At 44.1% G+C, this 22,333-nt stretch overlaps 1 long non-coding RNA gene across 9 annotated transcripts in view; it reads right to left on the bottom strand.

Annotated features, from left to right (window-relative positions):
- LOC125965015 (uncharacterized) overlaps positions 1-22,333 on the bottom strand; it is a 482,945-nt gene that overhangs the window by 251,356 nt on the left and 209,256 nt on the right. For 3 of the 9 annotated variants that reach the window (XR_007478444.1, XR_007478441.1, XR_007478440.1), the window contains exon 2: positions 9,443-9,514. The exons of the other annotated variants lie outside the window; for them this stretch is intronic. This is a non-coding gene — a long non-coding RNA (uncharacterized LOC125965015). The remainder of the gene's footprint in view (positions 1-9,442; positions 9,515-22,333) is intronic. 9 annotated transcript variants of the gene reach the window in all.

The following is a 22,333-nucleotide window of genomic DNA, read 5'->3' as shown; positions in this document are numbered from 1 at the left end:
TGGCTTCAAAGGGTCTTCATTTGCTCACCAAACCTCTCCAATCCTATCACTGCTACATTTATGCCCCTGTACACACGCTTTATTCTGTTTCGGAGACATAGCAATCCATAGGTTTTAAGATACTTACTAGTCAGGTACATTCCTAGGCGTTCAATACGGGGTGTTGAGTCCATTTCATTGAGCAAGGAGTAGCTCTTGTCTATTCCATATTTGGCTTAAGGAACTTTATCTGTGCTCATTTCAATCTCTGCTTTTATGCAGCACCCCAACTCACCTTTCCCCTTAAGCAAGCATAAGTTGGTTTTCTCAAATTGAGACCCTGTTCTGTTTGGAATTCAGTTCCTGTGTAGCCAAGTTTACATTCCGTGTATTAGTGATATCTTAAGATGTTTCTTTTTCTGTGTGACTTATTTCAGTTAGAATCATCATACCTGAATCCACTCATTATTCTGCTACAGGCCTGATGACATAGATTTCATTGCTGAGTGATATTGCATTGTACGTAAGTACCACAAATTCTTTATCCATTTTTCACTTTCTGTGATATTGAACTTGTACCGTAAACGAGGTTCTTGTAAACACAGCCGTCCCAACTTTGGGGTGGCTGTGTCTTTTTGATTTTAATTTCCCTGAGTTATAGGACCATAAGTGGAAGTGCCCTAAGCTCTGTTGCTTTGATTTTTAGATGTTTCAGGCAACAAATACACTTCTCCCGAGTGGCTGTTGGCAATTTACATCCAGCCCATCAGCATAACAAGGCTCTCAGTTCTCCATGGCCTGTCCTGTCTTTCTGGATTTTACACTTTTTTCAGATGGCCCTTTTGACCGGGGGGAAGTGAGACTTCATTGTAGTGCAGATTTCCTTAGCAAGCTTGCTTGGTTGGCCAAAAAGGGCATATCCGTTTTTTCTGAATATATTCAGGAAAAAACGCCTTCGCCCTTTTTGGCAAAGTGCATCATTGATGACGTTCTGCCTCTTTTCCTATGCTTTAAATGCAATTCCAGTCTACCTCCTGAAATCGGTTTCCTGCAATTGTGCCCCGCTTTCAAGTCCTCTTGGTAGCGTTACTTCAGTATATTTTTGGATGATAGCTGTCATTTATAACCGTGCAGGTTTGTGAATTACAGTGCCCCTGAGCTCCTTTCTTCAACTCACTTTCCTGTGAGCTGGCCGCAACTCCGCAGGATTGCTTCAGGCGCTAATCTGGTTCTGGCACGGCACGCTGAGCCTTTGGATAATTCCTCTTCCTGGTGGGAAATGAGAGTTAAATTTGCCCGTCCAGACACCTCCAGCTAGTCTCTCATTGGCTCTCCCTACTCCTGTTCATCTTCCGCAGAGATTGCAAACTGGGCCAAATATGAGGTTAAAGGCACTGACTCTCCAAGTCGGGAGAGTGTTAGTAAAGCATCTGGAATGTTGCACCCGAGTTCCAGGGGACGGAAACTGAGATATATTTGAACATGTGTCCCGATCACACGGTTAATCATACTCTGGGTTCCACATGCATGTTTTAGCTGAAGGAAGAATCCCTTAAACCTGGAGAGTTGAGTCCCATGGAATGGGTACCATGCAATATGACTTCAAAGGGTCTTCATTTGCTCACCGAACCTCTCCAATCCTATCACTGCTGCGTTTATGCCCCTGTACACATGCTTGATTCTCTTTCGGAGACATAGCAATCCCTAGGTTTTTAGATACTTACTAGTCAGGTACATTCTTAGGCGTTTAATATGGGGTGTTGAGTCCATTTCGTTGAGCAAGGAGTAGCTCTGGTCTATTACATATTTGGCTTAGGGAACTTTATCTGTGCTCATTTCAATCTCTGGTTTTATGCCGCTCCCCAACTCACCTTTCCCCTTAAGCAAGCATAAGTTGGTTTTCTAAATTTGAGTCCCTGTTCTGTTCTGTAAGTCAGTTCCTGTGTAGCCAAGTTTACATTCCGTGTGTTAGTGATATCTTATGATGTTTCTTTTTCTGTGTGACTTATTTCAGTTAGAATCATCATACCTGAATCCACTCATTATGCTGTTACGGCCCTGATGACATAGATTTCTTTGCTGAGTGATATTGCATTGTACGTATGTAGCACAACTTCTTTATCCATTTTTCACTTTCTGTGATATTGAATTTGTACCGTAAACTAGGTTCTTGTAAAGAGAGCCGTCCCAAGCTGTCAGTCACCTTTGGGATGACTATGTCTTTTTGATTTTAATTTCCCTAAGCTATAGGGCCATAAGTGGAAGTGCCCTAGGCTCTGTTGCTTTGTTTTTTAGATGTTTCAGGAAACACCATACACTTCTCCAGAGTGTCTGTTTGCAATTTACATCCTGCCCATCAGCATAACAAGGCTCCCAGTTCTCCATGGCCTGTCCTGCCTTTCTGGATTTCACACATTTTTTATATGGCCCTTTTGACCGGTGGGAGGTGAGACTTCATTGTAGTGCAGATTTCTTTGCAAGCTTGCTCGGTTGGCCAAAAAGTGCGTATGCGTTTTTTCCTGTATATATTCAGGAAAAAATGCATACGCCCTTTTTGCCCAAGTGCATCTTTGTGGGGGTTCTTCCTCTCTTCCTATATTTTCAATGCAATTCCATTCTACCTCCTGAAATCGGTTTCCTGCAATTCTGCCCTGCTTTGAAATCCTCTTGGCAGCCTTACTTCAGTATATTTTTGGACGATAGCTGTCATTTATAACTCTGCAGGTTTGTGAATTACAGTGCCCTTGAGCTCCTTTCCTCAACTCGCTTTCTTGTGAGCTGGCCGCAACACCGCAGGATTGCTTCAGGCCCTAATCTGGTTCCGGCACGGCACGCTGAGACTTTGGTTAATTCCTCTTCCTGGTGGGAAATGAGAGTTAAATTTGCCCGTCCACACACCTCCAGCTAGTCTCTCATTGGTTCTCCCTATTCCTGTTCATCTTCCACAGAAATTGCAAACTGGGCCAAACAGGAGGTTAAAGGCACTGACTCTCCAATTCAGGAGAGTGTTAGTAAAGCGACTGGAATGTTACACCCGAGTACCAGGGGCCGAGAACTGAGACATATTTGAACACGTCTCCCGATCACATGGTTGATCATACTCTGGGTTCCACATCCATGTTTTAGCTGAAGGAAGAATACCTTAAACCTGGAGAGTTGAGACCCATGTAATGGGTACCATGCAATATGACTTCAAAGGGTCTTCATTTGCTCACCGAACCTCTCTAATTCTATCACTGCTGTGTTTATGCCCCTGTACACACGCTTGATTCTCTTTCGGAGACATAGCAATCCATAGGTTTTAAGATACTTACTAGTCAGGTACATTCTTAGGCGTTTAATATGGGGTGTTGAGTCCATTTCGTTGAGCAAGGAGTAGCTCTTGTCTATTACATATTTGGCTTCGAGAACTTTATCTGTGCTCATTTCAAAATCTGGTTTTATGCAGCACCACTACTCACCTTTCCCCTTAAGTAAGCATTAGTTGGTTTTCTGAATTTGAGACCCTGTTCTGTTTTGTAATTCAGTTCCTGTGTAGCCAAGTTTACATTCCATGTTTTAGTGATAACTTATGATGTTTCTTTTTCTCTGTGACTTATTTCAGTTAGAATCATCATACCTGAATCCACTCATTATGCTGCTACGGGCCTGAAGACATAGATTTCATTGCTGAGTGATATTGCATTGTACGTAAGTACCACAATTTCTTTATCCATTTTTCACTTTCTGCGATATTGAACTTGTACCGTAAACGAGGTTCTTGTAAACAGAGCCGTCCCAAAATTTGGGGTCACTGTGTCTTTTTGATTTTAATTTCCCTAAGCTATAGGACCATAAGTGGAAGTACCCTAGGCTCTGTTGCTTTGTTTTTTAGGTGTTTCAGGAAACACCATACACTTCTCCCGAGTGGCTGTTGGCAATTTACATCCCGCCCATCAGCATAACAAGGCTCCCAGTTCTCCATGGCCTGTCCTGCCTTTCTGGATTTTACACGTTTTTCAGATAGCCCTTTTGATCGGGGGGAAGGGAGACTTCATTGTAGTGCAGATTTCTTTGCAAGCTTGCTTGGTTGGCCAAGAAGGGTGTATGCGTTTTTTCCTGAATATATTCAGGAAAAAATGCATATGCCCTTTTTGGCCAAGTGCATCATTGTCGACGTTCTGCCTCTTTTCCTATGCTTTAAATGCAATTCCAGTCTACCTCCTGAAATCAGTTTCCTGCAATACTGCACCGCTTTCAAGTCTTCTTGGCAGCCTTACTTCAGTATATTTTTGGACGATAGCTGTCATTTATAACTCTGCAGGTTTGTGAATTATAGTGCCCCTGAGCTCCTTTCTTCAACTCGCTTGCTTGTGAGCTGCCCGCAACACCGCAGCATTGCCTCCGGCCCTAATCTGGATTCGGCACGGCACGCTGAGCCTTTAGTTAATTCCTCTTCCTGGTGGGAAATGAGAGTTAAATTTGCCTGTCCAGACACCTCCAGCTAGTCTCTCATTGGTTCTCCCTATTCCTGTTCATCTTCCGCAGAAATTGCAAACTGGGCCAAACAGGAGGTTAAAGGCACTGACTCTCCCAGTCGGGAGAGTGTTAGTAAAGCGTCTGGAATGTTGCACCCGAGTACCAGGGGACGAAAACTGAGACATACTTGAACATGTCTCCCGATCACATGGTTGATCATACTCTGGGTTCCACATGCATGTTTTAGCTGAAGGAAGAGTACCTTAAACCTGGAGAGTTGATACCCGTGGAATGGGTACCATGCAATATAACTTCAAAGGGTCTTCATTTGCTCACTGAACCTCTGCAGTCCTATCACTGCTGCGTTTATGGCCCTGAACACACGCTTGATTCTCTTTCGGAGTCATAGGAATCCCTAGGTTTTAAGATACTTACTAGTCAGGTACATTCTTAGGCGTTTAATATGGGGTGTTGAGTCCATTTCGTTGAGCAAGGAATAGCTCTTGTCTATTTCATATTTGGCTTAGGGAACGTCATCTGTGCTCATTTCAATCTCTGGTTTTATGCAGCACCCCAACTCACCTTTCCCCTTAAGCAAGCATAAGTTGGTTTTATAAATTTGAGACCCTGTTCTGTTCTGTAATTCAGTTCCTCTGTAGCCAAGTTTACATTTCGTTTGTTAGTGATATCTTATGATGTTTCTTTTTCTGTGTGACTTATTTCAGTTAGAATCATCATACCTGAATCCACTCATTATGCTGCTACGGGACTCATGACATAGATTTCATTGCTGAGTGATATTACATTGTACGTAAGTACCACAACTTCTTTATCCATTTTTCACTTTCTGTGATATTGAACTTGTACCGTAAACTAGGTTCTTGTAAACAGAGCCGTCCCAACATTTGGGGTGACTGTGTCTTTTTGATTTTAATTTCCCTAAGCTATAGGACCATAAGTGGAAGTGCCCTAGGCTCTGTTGCTTTGTTTTTTAGATATTTCAGGAAACACCATACACTTCTACAGAGTGGCTGTTGGCAATTTACATCCCGCCCATCTGCATAATAAGGCTCCAAGTTCTCCATGGCCTGTCCTGCTTTTGTGGATTTTACACTTTTTTCAGATGGCCCTTTTGACCGGGGTAAGTGAGACTTCATTGTAGTGCAGATTTCCTTTGCAAGCTTGCTTGGTTGGCAAAAAAGTGCGTGTGCGTTTTTTCCTGTATATATTCAGGAAAAAATGCATACGCCCTTTTTGCCCAAGTGCATCATTGTCGAGGTTTTGCCTCTCTTCCTATGTTTTCAAAGCAATTCCATTCTACGTCCTGAAATCGGTTTCCTGCAATTCTGCCTAGCTTTCAAGTCCTCTTGTGAGCCTTACTTCAGTATATTTTTGGACGATAGATGTCATTTATAACTCTGCAGGTTTGTGAATTACAGTGCACCTGAGCTCCTTTCTTCAACTGGCTTTCTTGTGAGCTGGCCGCAACACCGCAGGATTGCTTCAGGCCCTAATCTGGTTCCGGCACGGCACGCTGAGACTTTGGTTAATTCCTCTTCCTGGTGGGAAATGAGAGTTAAATTTGCCCGTCCACACACCTCCACCTAGTCTCTCATTGGTTCTCCCTATTCCTGTTCATCTTCCGCAGAAATTGCAAACTGGGCCAAAGAGGATGTTAAAGGCACTGACTCTCCAAGTCGGGAGAGTGTTAGTAAAGCGTCTGGAATGTTGCACCCGAGTACCAGGGGACGAAAACTGAGACATATTTGAACATGTCTCCGGATCACACGGTTGATCATACTCTGGGTTCCACATGCATGTTTTAGCTGAAGGAAGAATAACTTAAACCTTGAGAGTTGAAACCCGTGGAATGGGTACCATGCAATATGACTTCAAAGGGTCTTCATTTGCTCACCGAACCTCTCCAATGTTATCACTGCTGCGTTTATGACCCTGTACACACGCTTGATTCTCTTTTGGAGACATAGACATCCATAGGATTTAAGATACTTACGAGTCAGGTACATTCTCAGGCGTTTAATATGGGGTGCTGAGTCCATTTCGTTGAGCAAGGAGTAGCTCTTGTCTATTCCATATTTGGCTTAAGGAACTTTATCTGTGCTCATTTCAATCTCTGGTTTTATGCAGCACCCCAACTCACCTTTCCCCTTAAGCAAGCATAAGTTGGTTTTCTCAATTTGAGACCCTGTTCTGTTTTGGAATTCAGTTCTGTGTGGCGAAGTTTACATTCCGTGTATTAGTGATATCTTATGATGTTTCTTTTTCTGTGTGACTTATTTCAGTTAGAATCATCATACCTGAATCCACTCATTATGCTGTTATGGGCCTGATGACATAGATTTCATTGCTGAGTGATATTGCATTGTACGTAAGTACCACAACTTCTTTATCCATTTTTCACTTTCTGCGATATTGAACTTGTACCGTAAACGAGGTTCTTGTAAACAGAGCCGTCCCAAACATTGGGGTGGCTGTGTGTTTTTGATTTTAATTTCCCTAAGCTATAGGACCATAAGTGGAAGTGCCGTATGCTCTGTTGCTTTGTTTTTTAGGTGTTTCAGGAAACACCATACACTTCTCCCCAGTGGCTGTTGGCAATTTACATCCCGCCCATCAGCATAACAAGGCTCCCAGTTCTCCATGGCCTGTCCTGCCTTTCTGGATTTTACACTTTTTTCAGATGGCCCTTTTGACCAGGGGGAAGTGAGACTTCATTATAGTGCAGATTTCCTTTGCAAGCTTGCTTGGTTGGCCAAAAAGTGCATATGCGTTTTTTCCTGAATATATTCAGGAAAAAACGCATATGCCCTTTTTGGTCAAGTGCATCATTGTCAACGTTCTGCCCCTTTTCCTATGCTTTAAATGCAATTCCAGTCTACCTCCTGCAATCGGTTTACTGCAATTCTGCACCGCTTTGAAGTCCTCTTGGCAGCCTTACTTCAGTATATTTTTGGACGATAGCTGTCATTTATAACTCTGCAGGTTTGTGAATTACAGTGCCTCTGAGCTCCTTTCTTCAACTCGCTTTCTTGTGAGCTGCCCGCAACTCCTCAGGACTTCTTCAGGCTCTAATCTGGTTCTGCCACGGCACGCTGAGCCTTTGGTTAATTCCTCTTCCTGGTGGGAAATGAGAGTTAAATTTGCCCGTCCAGACACCTCCAGCTAGTCTCTCATTGGTTCTCCCTTTCCTGTTCATCTTCCACAAAAATTGCAAACTGGGCCAAAGAGGAGGTTAAAGGCGCTGACTCTCCAAGTCGGGAGAGTGTTAGTAAAGCGTCTGGAATGTTGCACCCGAGTACCAGGGGACGAAAACTCAGACATATTGAAACACGTCTCCCAATCACATGGTTGATAATACTCTGGGTTCCACATGCATCTTTTAGGTGAAGGAAGAATACCTTAAACCTAGAGAGTTGAGACCCGTGGAATGGGTACCATGCAATATGAATTGAAAGGGTCTTCATTTGCTCACCGAACCTGTCCAATCCTATAACTGCTGTGTTTATGCCCCTGTACACACGCTTGATTCTCTTTCAGAGACATAGCAATCCCTAGGTTTTAAGATACTTACTAGTCAGGTACATTCTTAGGCGTTTAATATGGGGTGTTGAGTCCATTTCGTTGAGCAAGGAGTAGCTCTTGTCTATTCCATATTTGGCTTAAGGAACTTTATCTGTGCTCATTTCAATCTCTGGTTTTATGCAGCACCCCAACTCACCTTTCCCCTTAAGCAAGCATAAGTTGGTTTTCTCAATTTGAGACCCTGTTCTGTTTTGGAATTCAGTTCCTGTGTAGCCAAGTTTACATTCCGTGTATTAGTGATATCTTATGATGTTTCTTTTTCTGTGTGACTTATTTCAGTTAGAATCATCATACTTGAATCCACTCATTATGCTGCTACGGGCCTGATGACATAGATTTCATTGCTGAGTGATATTGCATTGTACGTAAGTACCACAACTTCTTTATCCATTTTTCACTTTCTGCGATATTGAACTTGTACCGTAAACGAGGTTCTTGTAAACAGAGCCGTCCCAAACTTTGGGGTGGCTGTGTCTTTTTGATTTTAATTTCCCTAAGCTATAGGACCATAAGTGGAAGTGCCCTAGGCTCTGTTGCTTTGTTTTTTAGGTGTTTCAGGAAACACCATACACTTCTCCCGAGTGGCTGTTGGCAATTTACATCCCGCCCATCAGCATAACAAGGCTCCCAGTTCTCCATGGCCTGTCCTGCCTTTCTGGATTTTACACATTTTATAGATGGCCCTTTAGACCGGGGGTAAGTGAGACTTCATTGTAGTGCAGATTTCCTTTGCAAGCTTGCTTGGTTTGCCAAAAAGTGCGTATGCGTTTTTTCCTGAATATATTCAGGAAAAAACGCATACGCCCTTTTTGGCCAAGTGCATCAATGTCGACGTTCTGCCTCTTTTCCTATGCTTTAAATGCAATTCCTGTCTACCTCCTGAAATCGGTTTCCTGCAATTCTGCCCCGCTTTCAAGTCCTCTTGGCAGCCTTACTTCAGTATAATTTTGGACGATAGCTGTCATTTATAACTCTGCAGGTTTGTGAATTACAGTGCCCTGAGCTCCTTTCTTCAACTCGCTTTCCTGTGAGCTGGCCGCAACACTGCTGGATTGCTTCAGTCCCTAATCTGGTTCCGTCACAGCACGCTGAGCATTTGGTTAATTCCTCTTCCTGGTGTGAAATGAGAGTTAAATTTGCCCGTCCACGCACCTCCAGCTAGTCTCTCATTGGTTCTCCCTATTCCTGTTCATCTTCCGCAGAAATTGCAAACTGGGCCAAAGAGGAGGTTAAAGGCACTGACTCTCCAAGTCGGGAGAGTGTTAGTAAAGCGTCTGGAATGTTGTACCTGAGTACCAGGGGACGAAAACTGAGACATATTTGAACATGTGTCCCGATCACACGGTTGATCATACTCTGGGTTCCACATGCATGTTTTAGCTGAAGGAAAAATACCTTAAACCTGGAGAGTTGAAACCCGTGGAATGGGTACCATGCAATATGACTTCAAAGGGTCTTCATTTGCTCACCGAACCTCTCCAATGTTATCACTGCTGCGTTTATGCCCCTGTACACACGTTTGCTTTTCTTTCGGAGACATAGCAATCCATAGGTTTTAAGATACTTACTAGTCAGGTACATTCTTAGGCATTTAATATGGGGTGTTGAGTCCATTTCGTTGAGCAAGGAGTAGCTCTTGTCTATTCCATATTTGCCTTAAGGAACTTTATCTGTGCTCATTTCAATCTCTGCTTTTATGCAGCACCCCAACTCACCTTTCCCCTTAAGCAAGCATAAGTTGGTTTTCTAAATTTGAGACCCTGTTCTGTTTTGTAATTCAGTTCCTGTGTAGCCAAGTTTACATTCCGTGTACTAGTGATATCTTATAATGTTTCTTTCTCTGTGTGACTTATTTCAGTTAGAATCATCATACCTGAATCCACTCATTATGCTGCTACGGGCCTGATGACATAGATTTAATTGCTGAGTGATATTGCATTGTACGTAAGTACCACAACTTCTTTATCCATTTTTCACTTTCTGCAATATTGAACTTGTACCGTAAACGAGGTTCTTGTAAACACAGCCGTCCCAAACTTTGGGGTGGCTGTGTCGTTTTGATTTTAATTTCCCTAAGCTATAGGACAGTAAGTGGAAGTGCCCTAGGCTCCGTTGCTTTGTTTTTTAGGTGTTTCAGGAAACACAATACACTTCTCCCGAGTGGCTGTTGGCAATTTACATCCGGCCCATCAGCATAACAAGGCTCCCAGTTCTCCATGGCCTGTCCTGCCTTTCTGGATTTACACTTTTTTCAGATGGCCCTTTTGACCGGGGGGAAGTGAGACTTCATTGTAGTGCAGATTTCCTTTGCAAGGTTGCTTGGTTGGCCAAAAAGTGCGTATGCGTTTTTTCATGAATATATTCAGGAAAAAACGCATACGCTCTTTTTGGCAAAGTGCATCATTGTCGACGTTCTGCCTCTTTTCCTATGCTTTAAATGCAATTCCAGTCTACCTCCTGAAATCGGTTTCCTCCAATTCTGTCCCGCATTCAAGTCCTGTTGGCAGCCTTACTTCAGTATATTTTTGGACGATAGCTGTCATTTATAACTCTGCAGGTTTGTGAATTACATTACCCCTGAGCTCCTTTCTTCAACTCGCTTTCTTGTGAGCTGGCCGCAACACCGCAGGATTGCTTCAGGCCCTAATCTGGTTCCGGCACAGCACGCTGAGCCTTTGGTTAATTCCTCTTCCTGGTGGGAAATGAGAGTTAAATTTGACCGTCCAGACACCTCCAGCTAGTCTCTCATTGGTTCTCCCTATTCCTGTCCATCTTCCGCAGAAATTGCAAACTGGGCCAAACAGGAGGTTAAAGTCACTGACTCTCCAAGTCGGGAGACGGTTAGTAAAGTGTCTGGAATGTTACTCCCGAGTACCGGGGGAGGAAAACTGAGACATATTTGAACACGTCTCCCGAACACACGGTTGATCATACTCTGGGTTCCACATGCATGTTTTAGCTGAAGGAAGAATACCTTAAACCTGTAGATTTGAGACCCGTGGAATGGGTACCATGCAATATGGCTTCAAAGGGTCTTCATTTGCTCACCAAACCTCTCCAATCCTATCACTGCTACATTTATGCCCCTGTACACACGCTTTATTCTGTTTCGGAGACATAGCAATCCATAGGTTTTAAGATACTTACTAGTCAGGTACATTCCTAGGCGTTCAATACGGGGTGTTGAGTCCATTTCATTGAGCAAGGAGTAGCTCTTGTCTATTCCATATTTGGCTTAAGGAACTTTATCTGTGCTCATTTCAATCTCTGCTTTTATGCAGCACCCCAACTCACCTTTCCCCTTAAGCAAGCATAAGTTGGTTTTCTCAAATTGAGACCCTGTTCTGTTTGGAATTCAGTTCCTGTGTAGCCAAGTTTACATTCCGTGTATTAGTGATATCTTAAGATGTTTCTTTTTCTGTGTGACTTATTTCAGTTAGAATCATCATACCTGAATCCACTCATTATTCTGCTACAGGCCTGATGACATAGATTTCATTGCTGAGTGATATTGCATTGTACGTAAGTACCACAAATTCTTTATCCATTTTTCACTTTCTGTGATATTGAACTTGTACCGTAAACGAGGTTCTTGTAAACACAGCCGTCCCAACTTTGGGGTGGCTGTGTCTTTTTGATTTTAATTTCCCTGAGTTATAGGACCATAAGTGGAAGTGCCCTAAGCTCTGTTGCTTTGATTTTTAGATGTTTCAGGCAACAAATACACTTCTCCCGAGTGGCTGTTGGCAATTTACATCCAGCCCATCAGCATAACAAGGCTCTCAGTTCTCCATGGCCTGTCCTGTCTTTCTGGATTTTACACTTTTTTCAGATGGCCCTTTTGACCGGGGGGAAGTGAGACTTCATTGTAGTGCAGATTTCCTTAGCAAGCTTGCTTGGTTGGCCAAAAAGGGCATATCCGTTTTTTCTGAATATATTCAGGAAAAAACGCCTTCGCCCTTTTTGGCAAAGTGCATCATTGATGACGTTCTGCCTCTTTTCCTATGCTTTAAATGCAATTCCAGTCTACCTCCTGAAATCGGTTTCCTGCAATTGTGCCCCGCTTTCAAGTCCTCTTGGTAGCGTTACTTCAGTATATTTTTGGATGATAGCTGTCATTTATAACCGTGCAGGTTTGTGAATTACAGTGCCCCTGAGCTCCTTTCTTCAACTCACTTTCCTGTGAGCTGGCCGCAACTCCGCAGGATTGCTTCAGGCGCTAATCTGGTTCTGGCACGGCACGCTGAGCCTTTGGATAATTCCTCTTCCTGGTGGGAAATGAGAGTTAAATTTGCCCGTCCAGACACCTCCAGCTAGTCTCTCATTGGCTCTCCCTACTCCTGTTCATCTTCCGCAGAGATTGCAAACTGGGCCAAATATGAGGTTAAAGGCACTGACTCTCCAAGTCGGGAGAGTGTTAGTAAAGCATCTGGAATGTTGCACCCGAGTTCCAGGGGACGGAAACTGAGATATATTTGAACATGTGTCCCGATCACACGGTTAATCATACTCTGGGTTCCACATGCATGTTTTAGCTGAAGGAAGAATCCCTTAAACCTGGAGAGTTGAGTCCCATGGAATGGGTACCATGCAATATGACTTCAAAGGGTCTTCATTTGCTCACCGAACCTCTCCAATCCTATCACTGCTGCGTTTATGCCCCTGTACACATGCTTGATTCTCTTTCGGAGACATAGCAATCCCTAGGTTTTTAGATACTTACTAGTCAGGTACATTCTTAGGCGTTTAATATGGGGTGTTGAGTCCATTTCGTTGAGCAAGGAGTAGCTCTGGTCTATTACATATTTGGCTTAGGGAACTTTATCTGTGCTCATTTCAATCTCTGGTTTTATGCCGCTCCCCAACTCACCTTTCCCCTTAAGCAAGCATAAGTTGGTTTTCTAAATTTGAGTCCCTGTTCTGTTCTGTAAGTCAGTTCCTGTGTAGCCAAGTTTACATTCCGTGTGTTAGTGATATCTTATGATGTTTCTTTTTCTGTGTGACTTATTTCAGTTAGAATCATCATACCTGAATCCACTCATTATGCTGTTACGGCCCTGATGACATAGATTTCTTTGCTGAGTGATATTGCATTGTACGTATGTAGCACAACTTCTTTATCCATTTTTCACTTTCTGTGATATTGAATTTGTACCGTAAACTAGGTTCTTGTAAAGAGAGCCGTCCCAAGCTGTCAGTCACCTTTGGGATGACTATGTCTTTTTGATTTTAATTTCCCTAAGTTATAGGGCCATAAGTGGAAGTGCCCTAGGCTCTGTTGCTTTGTTTTTTAGATGTTTCAGGAAACACCATACACTTCTCCAGAGTGTCTGTTTGCAATTTACATCCTGCCCATCAGCATAACAAGGCTCCCAGTTCTCCATGGCCTGTCCTGCCTCTCTGGATTTTACACTTTTTTCAGATGGCCCTTTTGACTGGGGAGAAGTGAGAATTCATTGTAGTGCAGATTTCCTTTGCAAGCTTGGTTGGTTGGCCAAAAAGTGCGTATGCGTTTTTTCCTGAATATATTCAGGAAAAAACGCATACGCCCTTTTTTACCAAGTGCATCATTGTCGATGTTCTGCCTCTTTTCCTCTGCTTTAAATGCAATTCCTGTCTACCTCCTGAAATCGGTTTCCTGCAATTCTGCCCTGCTTTCAAGTCCTCTTGGCAGCCTTACTTCAGTATATTTTTGGATGATACCATTCATTTATAACTCTGCAGGTTTGTGAATTACAGTGCCCCTGAGCTCCTTTCTTCAACTCGCTTTCCTGTGAGCTGGCCGCAACACCGCAGGATTGCTTCAGCCCCTATTCTTCTTCTGGGGCACCTTGCTGTGCCTTTGGTTTATTCTTCTTACTGATGTGAAATTAGAGTGACATGTGCCCATTGAAACCGCTATTGCTAGTTTCTCACTGGTTCCCCCTATTCCCATTCATCCTCCACACTAACTGCAGACTGTGCGATACCAGAACTTAAAGGCATTGACTCTCCATGTGGGGATGTTGTTAGTAAAGTGGCTGGAATGTCAATCCGGAGCCCCAGGAGAGGAAAAATGAGGTGCGTTTTAGAAACCTTTCCCGATCATGTGGTATACCAGTCGCTGGGTTTCCCAAGCATGGTTTAGCTGTAGGAAGATTCCCTTCAACCTGGAGTGTTGGGACCCTTGGAATGAGTAGCATGAAGTATTGCATTAAACTTTTGGCAGTTGCTCACCAAAGCTCACCAATCCTCTCAGCCCCAAGTGTCCAGCCTTATGTCTTATCCAGCTGTGGGTTTATATGTGGTCAATCCAGGTTGCATCACAGCCCCTGAGCGAATTTTGTAAGAATTTTTCTCTCTTTCATTGTTTCTGCGTTTTGTTTTTAAAATTTATTTCTATAATGGGGTTTAGCTCATTTTCACTGCTGTGTTTGTGCCGCTCTGCACACACTTGATTCCCTTATGGAGATATATCAATACATGGGTTTTAAGATTCTTATTACTCAGATATATTTCTCTGCGGTGTATAGGGTGTGTTGAGGCCAGTTCATTGAGCAAGGTGTAGATCTTGTCTAATACCTATTTGGTTTATTGAACGGTATCTGTGCTAATTTCAAACTCTGGTTTTATGCATCACCCCACCTCTCCTTTCCCCTTAAGCTGACATAAGTGTGTTTTCTAAATGTGAGACACTGTTCTGTTCTGTAATTCATTTCTTGTGCAGCCATATTTACCCTCCCTCTATAAGTGATATCTTATGATATGTTTCTTTTTCTGTTTGACTTATTTCAAGTAGTATTATCGGACCTAAATCCACTCTTTATCCTTCTACTAGCCTTATTACATTGATTTCATGGTGAAGAGATATTCCATTGTACATAAGTACCACATCTTCTTTATCCACTGTTCTCTTTCCTGGGATATTTAAGGTGTACTGAAGTTGAGGTTCTTGTAAACAGAGTAGCCCTAAACTGTGGTGTGCTTGTGTCTTGTTGATTTTTAGACTTCCCTAGATATACTCCCATGATTGGAAGTGTCCTATGCTCTGTAGCTCTGTTTTTTAGATGATTTAGGAACCACCGTACGCTTCTCCAGAGTGGCTCTCGGCAGTTCACACACTGCCCATCAGCGTATAAAGGCTCCCTGTTCTCCATGGCCTGTCCTGCATTTCTGGTTTTTACAATTTTTTAGGATGGCCCTTTTGACCGGTGGGAAATGAGACTTCTTTGTTGTGCACATTTGCATTGCTTGCTTGCTTCGTTGCCCATAAAGTGCGTCTGCGTTTTTTCCTGGATATAATCAGGAAAAAACGCATACGCCCTTTTGGGCCAACTGCATCATTGTCGAAATTCTGCCGCTTTTCATGTGCGTTAAAGACGAGTCCAATCTATCTCTTGAAATCTGTTTCTTGCAATTCTGTCTTGCATTCAGATCCTCTTCTTTGCCTTACCTCAACATATTTTTGGACGTTAGTTTTCATTTATAACTCTGCAGGTTTGTGAATTGCAGTGACCCTGAGCTCCATGTTTTAAGTTGCTCTTTTGTGAGCTGGCCTCAAACCCGCAGGATTGCTTCAGGCCCTATTTTGGCTCTGGCGAGACAGGCTGAGCCTTTCTTTAATTCTTATTCTTAATGGGAAAGTAGAGTGATATGTGCCCGTCCAAACCCCTACAACTATTCTCTCATTGGTTCCCCCTCTTCCCGTTCATCCTCCTCACAATTTGCAAAATGTGTGAAACAGAAGTTTAAATGTGCTGATTCTCCAAGTGGGGAGATTCTAAGTAACGTGGCTGGAATGGTGAACAGGAGCACCAGGAGAGGATAAATGAGGTGCATTTTAGACACATCTCCCGATCACATGGTGTACAGTCCTCTGGGTTTTCCATGCATGTTTTAGCTGTAGGAAGATCCCTTGAACCTGCAGATTTGGGACCCATTGAATGGGTACCAGGTAGTATTACTTTAAAGGGTGTGCATTTCCTCACCCAACCTCACATTTCTCTTAGCGCAAACAGTTTCCAGCCTTATGTCTCATCCTGCTGTGTGTCTAGATGTGTTCAATCCATGTTGCATCACCGTCCCTGAGGAAAAGTTGTAAGAGGTTTTCTCTGTCTGTCGTTTATTTTTTTCAATTTATTACTATATTGGTTACAGCTGATTTTCAAAGCTCTGTTTCTTGCTGCTGTACATCCACTTGATTCACGTACAGAGAGACATCAATAAATTCTTTTTCAGATTCTTACCAGTCGTATATATTCTTTTCCGGTGACTTGAGTGTGCTGAGTGCAGTTCTTTTAGCTACCGTGTAGGCCTTGTTGATTATCAGTTTGGTATTTGGAATGGTATCTTTGCTAATTTCAACCTCCTGGATGATGCCTCACCCCTCCCCACCTTTCCCGTTTAGCAGCCTTATGCGTGTTTTCTACATATTTGACTATGTTTTTGTTTTGTAATTTATTTCATGTGTAGCCATTTTGGATTCCACCTTTAAGTGATATCTTATGATATGTGTCTTTTTCTTTTTGAATTCTGTCACTTAGAATGATCATACGTAACTCCTCCGGAGTTGTTACAACTGGCCATATTTCATTGATTTCCAGGCTGGATAATATTCCACTCTACCTAAGTACCACATCTCTATCCATTTTTTCCCTCCAGAGACATATAAGTTATATCCTAGTCGAGGATCTTTTAAACAGAGAGGGGGTAAACATTGGGGTGCCTGTGTCCTCTCGATTTTTGTTTTTCCCAAGATATACGCCCATGAGTGCAAGTGCCCTATGCTCTGTAGCTCATTTTTCAGATGCTTTAGTAAACACAATACACTTCTCCAGAATGGCCGTTGGCAATATACATTTCCACTATAAGTCTCACAGGGCTCCCTCTTCTCCTTGCTCTGTCCTGCATTTCTGTTGTTTACGCTTTATGAGGATGGCTCTTCTGACTGATGCGAAGTGATATCTTTTGTAGTATTGACTTCCAGTGCCCACCTGTTTGGTTGGCTAAAAAAGTGTATGCCCTTTTCTTGAATATATACAGAAAAAAACGCATACACCCTTTTTGGCCAACTGCAATGTTGGCAATGTTCAGCTCCTTTTCTTGTGCTTAATGGCGAGTCCTTTCTACCTCCTCAAATCCCTTTCCTGCCATTCTCCCTTGCTTACATGTCCTTTTCTCTGACTTTCCTCAAGACATTTTTCGGTGATGGATATTTTCAACTATGCAGTTTCGTGAATTTTACTGCCCCTGAGTTCCATTGTTCAACTTGTGTTTATGGGAACTGGCCACAAAGCAGCGGGATTTCCTCAAGCCCTATACTGTTTCCATGGGCAACCCTAGCCTTTGGTCAATTCGTCTTCCTGATTGGAAATTAGAGTGACATGTGCCTGTCTGAACACCTAGGACTTGTCTCTCATTGTTCCTCATCCTTCCGCTTCATCCTCTGGACAAATTCCAAACTGTACGCAACAGGATGTTGACAGTGCTGACATCTCCAAGTGGGGAGACTGTTAGTAAAGATGCTGGAGGGGTGAACCCGAGCACCAGGAGATGAGGAGATGAGATGCCTTTTCCAAACTCTTCCCGATCAGACGGTATACCATCCTCTGGGTGTGACAGACATGTTTTAGCAGTAGGAAGAGTCCCATTCATGTAAGGAGAACACCAGGGCTTTTTCAAAATCAGTGTCTCCCCGAAACCCAAACTGGGGAATTTTTTAAGCTACGGCTACACATATGTTCATTAAGGGTCTTGGGAAGTAGGCAGAGTCCAAACTTTAGATGATTGAAGTCTTCAGGGTCAGAAGCACTCACCACCAGCTTCCCTTAGGTTACACTTTAACTGTCATTGATAGATGATGTCAATAAAAATATCTATTTTTTTTCAGATTATTTCCCCTTATAGGTTATTGCAAAATGTTGAGTGTAGTTCCCTGTGCTATACAGTAGTTCCTTGTTGATGATCTATTTTATACATAGCAGTGTGTATGTGTTAATTCTAAACTGTTAATTTATGCCTCCTCCCACCTTTCCCCTTTGGTAATAATAAATTATAAGATTTTATACTTCTCAGAAATGGGGGAGCTGAAAGAGAGGTATCATTTTCAATGGAAAAGCATTTAAAACAAGATTGAAGGTTTAACCAAGATTATTAGATGTACATCCTTGAAAAGAAATCACTTCGTTTCTCTAATATTGACCTGACAAATAAGACAAACCTTTTCACTGAACTTGCTTATAATAAAGTGATGGAAATATCAAATGGAAGTGTTAGAAACATCTTATTTTACCCGAGCCTTATACACTGTTCTATGTTAACTACAGTTTGGCTCACACATCTGTTCATTGAAGTTACCATAGTCTCAATTTCTGTTACTGATCCTCCAGAGTGGACCCCAACAAGTGTCCCCCTGCCCAGTGTCATTGGGGCCAACAGATCGAGACTGAGTTTGGTTCACAAGCAAAGGAAACTTTATATTTTGATCAGAGAATGGAGAGGTGAGAGCATGCACTACCCCGTGGGCTGTGGGCTGGGCTGCTGTGTAGAGATCCTGTCAGAGTCAGTGGGAGGGAGGGGGCGGAGCTCTCGAGGGCCGGGTTGGCTGTAGCTCAGGCTCTATATCGCGGAGTCTGCACTGGGCCCCAGGAGCTGAGGTGTCGACCCAGCCATTCTGCACTAGGAAATCTGGTCTGAAGTGCCGGGTGTGGAACCTCTGCATGCGGGACCCTAGGAGCACGTGAAATTAGACAAAGCACAAAGGATAAAAAAGGTTAGACTTGACTTTATTGCCCAGATTCTATTTTTATCTCCCAGGGATTTTTAATGGGCTTTGCTGGGGACAAACCCCTCCTCTGCCTTTTGTCCCGTTCCTCATTCTTGGAGTGCTGAGGGTGCAGACCCTTCTTCTGTAACTGCTGAGTGCTGAGTTGGGAGCCCTCATACCCGGGGGTGAGGGTCAGAGCTTCTCCCCAGCAGCCTCCAGGTGACGTTGATTGTCCCCAGGCCCCCTGCCTCCCTGCTCGTCCACCTGAGCACCAGCATTGGAAGTGTTATAGATTCTAATGACCTTTAAGGGTCCAGGAAAGAGATGTGCAGAGACGCTGTGGTGGCCGGTTTCACCCCACCCCACATTTGTTTGGCCACCTTAGGCTGACCGTTTCTGCCAGCCTAGATGCTCTGACCAGTAGTCTGTGCTTTCTTCAATTAGGCCCCTGAATTAACGTACAAACAGCACCAGGTGTCAGAGCCCTGCCCACTCAACTCCCAGACAGTCCAGGGTCAGTGGTGATCAAGGACCATGATGGCCACTGAGTCAACAGCCTTTTGAAGTAAACAGGAGTCCAGCCGGTCTTATTGGCCACCATCATCACGGTGTCTGTAGGCTTTTCTATGGTGACAGTGTGATATACGGTTCCCCCGCCAAGATTATTAGCTCCCCTCTGGGTGCAGTAAGTCCTGCAAGCAGTAGTCTACTCTTTTGGGACACACTCTTGTTGTTTTATGAGAGAAACTCCAGGTCAAGTGATGTTCACACGAGTCGTCATGGTGCCCTGTTGCCCCCGGTTATCTCTCTGGATGTTGGAGTTGGAGGGCCTCCTCACTCGAGGTCGGTGTGCCCACGGAGCGAACCCTGCAACTTCAGGGCATGGTTGGTGGTTAGGATCACCACGTGGGGTCCTTTTCCCTTAGGAGGGAGGTGGCCTTTTGGGCTGCTGATTTCCAGGTTTTTAGATACCGCCAGTATCTTGGCCAGATGTGGCAGTGGGCCAAGCCCCTTGGTGACCGTAGTTTATCCTACCTGGATGGCATTCTTGCATTGTTCCATTTCAAGTGGTCCCAGTTTTTGCACTAATTCTCCAATGGCGATTCACCTTTCACGGGGAATGTAAAGGTCAAAGGGTTTAGCTAAATTAGGGATTTCCAGGGCAAGGATCTGAATTGACTGCTCTTTCCATTCTTGAAAGGCCACTTCTGGATTCTATTCAAAAGGATCATCATCTTTTCCTTTCAGTGTTTCATATAGAGGCCCAGCTAGTAGACTCTAGTTAGGGATCCAGAAGCAGCAAACCCTGGCCTCCCCAGGAACCCCTAAGCTGTCTTCTAGTTTTAGAAAGGGGTAAGGCTGAAAATGGTTTCTTCCCTTTCCTGGGATGGGCTTCTCCGACCTTCTGTGAGAATGAAGCCCAGGCAGGTCACCGCAGTCTGTGATATTTGAGCTTTTTCTTGGACAACTTCTATCCTTTATTGGCTTGGTAGTTCAGAGGCCTCCTTAGTAGGGCTGGCGATCAGAATGTCATCTGCATATTGAAGGAGGGTTTCCTTTTCCAGAGGTAGAACTTTTAGGTCTTTAGCTAAGCTTTCCCCAAAGATGGTGTGGGAATTTTTGCACCCTTGGGGCCAGACGGCCCAGAATTATTGTTTTAGTTGTATGTTGAGTCCTGCCACTCACAAGCCAAAATTTCTTGTGACTCTGGGACTAATGGAATACAAAAGAAGGCATCATTGAAGACTAATACAGAATACCATGTCCTGGTGGTTGGTAGAATGACCAGCAGGGTGTAGGAATTAGGAGCAACTGGAGGTATATCCTCGGTGGCTTCACTGACTGTCCTGACATCCTTTACCAGGTCCCCAGCAGCCCATGGGGCTCTCGTGGTCAGACCAATCCCAGAATATGGAGCTCACCTGGGCAGGTACCCCACCCCCACCCCAGCCCACAGGGCTCTCGTGGTCAGGCCTCTCCCAGGATACAGAGCTACCCTTGCAGGTACCGTGGCAGGGCTGGGCACACAGGAACCATGCACATAGCCCTCATTGCAGAGCACCCCCAGCTCACCTGTCGCTCAGAGCTGACACAGAGCACCTCAGAGCAGGACTTGAACTAACAAACAGCAGCTGCGACAAGTCTGTGACCCTGGGCATCACTCTGTGCGGCCTCCCTCCACCTGGTCTTCCAGAGACTTCCACTGCACCCGGGGCACCAGGCCTCTGTCTCCAACCACCACCCACCTCTCCTCTCCCTGACTCCTGGGTTCCTCTCATTAGGAGAGGGTTTTCTTGAAGTTGTCTCCCACTCATGGGCCAGATAAAATGATTAGAAAACAAGCCAAAGCTGCAGCCCCTTGTCTATCCTGACTCTCAGGAGCCCACACCTGTTCCTTGGACCTGGCCGGTTCAGCAAGTTCCATTTTCTGCAACTGTGAGCCCCTGAGGGGTGATGATTGGCTGACCTGGGCAGCCTTACCGTGCTGGCCAGCCCTCCCCAGGTGTGCCTGGGTTGAGATCAATATAAATACCACTCCAGGCAGCAAGAGCCCCTGCAGCCGTGCCTGACACCATTTTCTCTGCCCTGTCAGCAGTCTCGGGGCTGGGCTGGTGGGAGGGAGTGAGAGGCCACGGCTGTGGGCAGAGGTGAGGAAGGAAAAAAGCAGTGGGGGCAGGGACAGGACGAGTATCTCAGGCAGGGAAATGGAAATCTTCCAGAAGAACACCCAGGGCCAGGACCATCCTGGCTGGCCTGCAGGCACCAAGTCGGCCGGCATGCTGTCACTCGTGTGGCTCTATGGCCCTTCCTCTAGGCTTTCAAGTCCTTGTATATATTCAGGTGTTTTACCTGGGACGGGTGGGAATAGTTCAGCAGCAACTGGCCTGGGGCTCAGCTCACGTTTACTCACAGATGCCTCGGCACGGTGCCCCAGCTTTGCAATGAGGACGCTTGTTGCGTGGGGGCTGCTGGCTGAATGGGAGACGATTCCCCACCACTGACCAACTTCAGAATTGTTTACAACTGGAGCAAGTGCCCTGATACGGTTTTCCTCTGTGTAACTGGTGGGTTCTGTGTTTTTTTTCTCTTTTTCGTTTTTGGTTCAAGGTAGATTTTATTCCTCTTTTTTGTATTTACAGATATAAGCATGGAAATAATTTATTCATATAAATACATGTATGTGAAGGGAATAATTGTTTTTTCTGTTTTATTTTTAAATTTTATTTCTTTTTAATTTTGAATTTTATTTTATATTTTTATACAGCAGGTTCTTATTGGTTATCTATTTTATACATATAAATGTATACATGCCAATCCCAGTCTCTCAACTCCTCCCACCACCACCCCCCCAACAGCTTTCCCCCCTTGTTGTCCATACGTTTGTTGTCTACATCTGTTGCTCTATTTATGCCTTGCAACATGGTTAATCTGTACAGTTTTTCTAGGTTCCACATATATGCATGAATATACAAGATTTGTTTTTCTCTTTCTGACTTACTTCACTCTGTATGACAGTCTCTAGATCCATCGACGTCTCTACAAATGACC

Source organism: Orcinus orca, chromosome 7 (assembly GCF_937001465.1).
Source record: "Orcinus orca chromosome 7, mOrcOrc1.1, whole genome shotgun sequence".
Taxonomy (NCBI): domain Eukaryota; kingdom Metazoa; phylum Chordata; class Mammalia; order Artiodactyla; family Delphinidae; genus Orcinus; species Orcinus orca.
The sequence above is the reverse complement of the archived record's forward strand: the minus strand, read 5'-3'. Positions and strand labels throughout refer to the sequence as shown.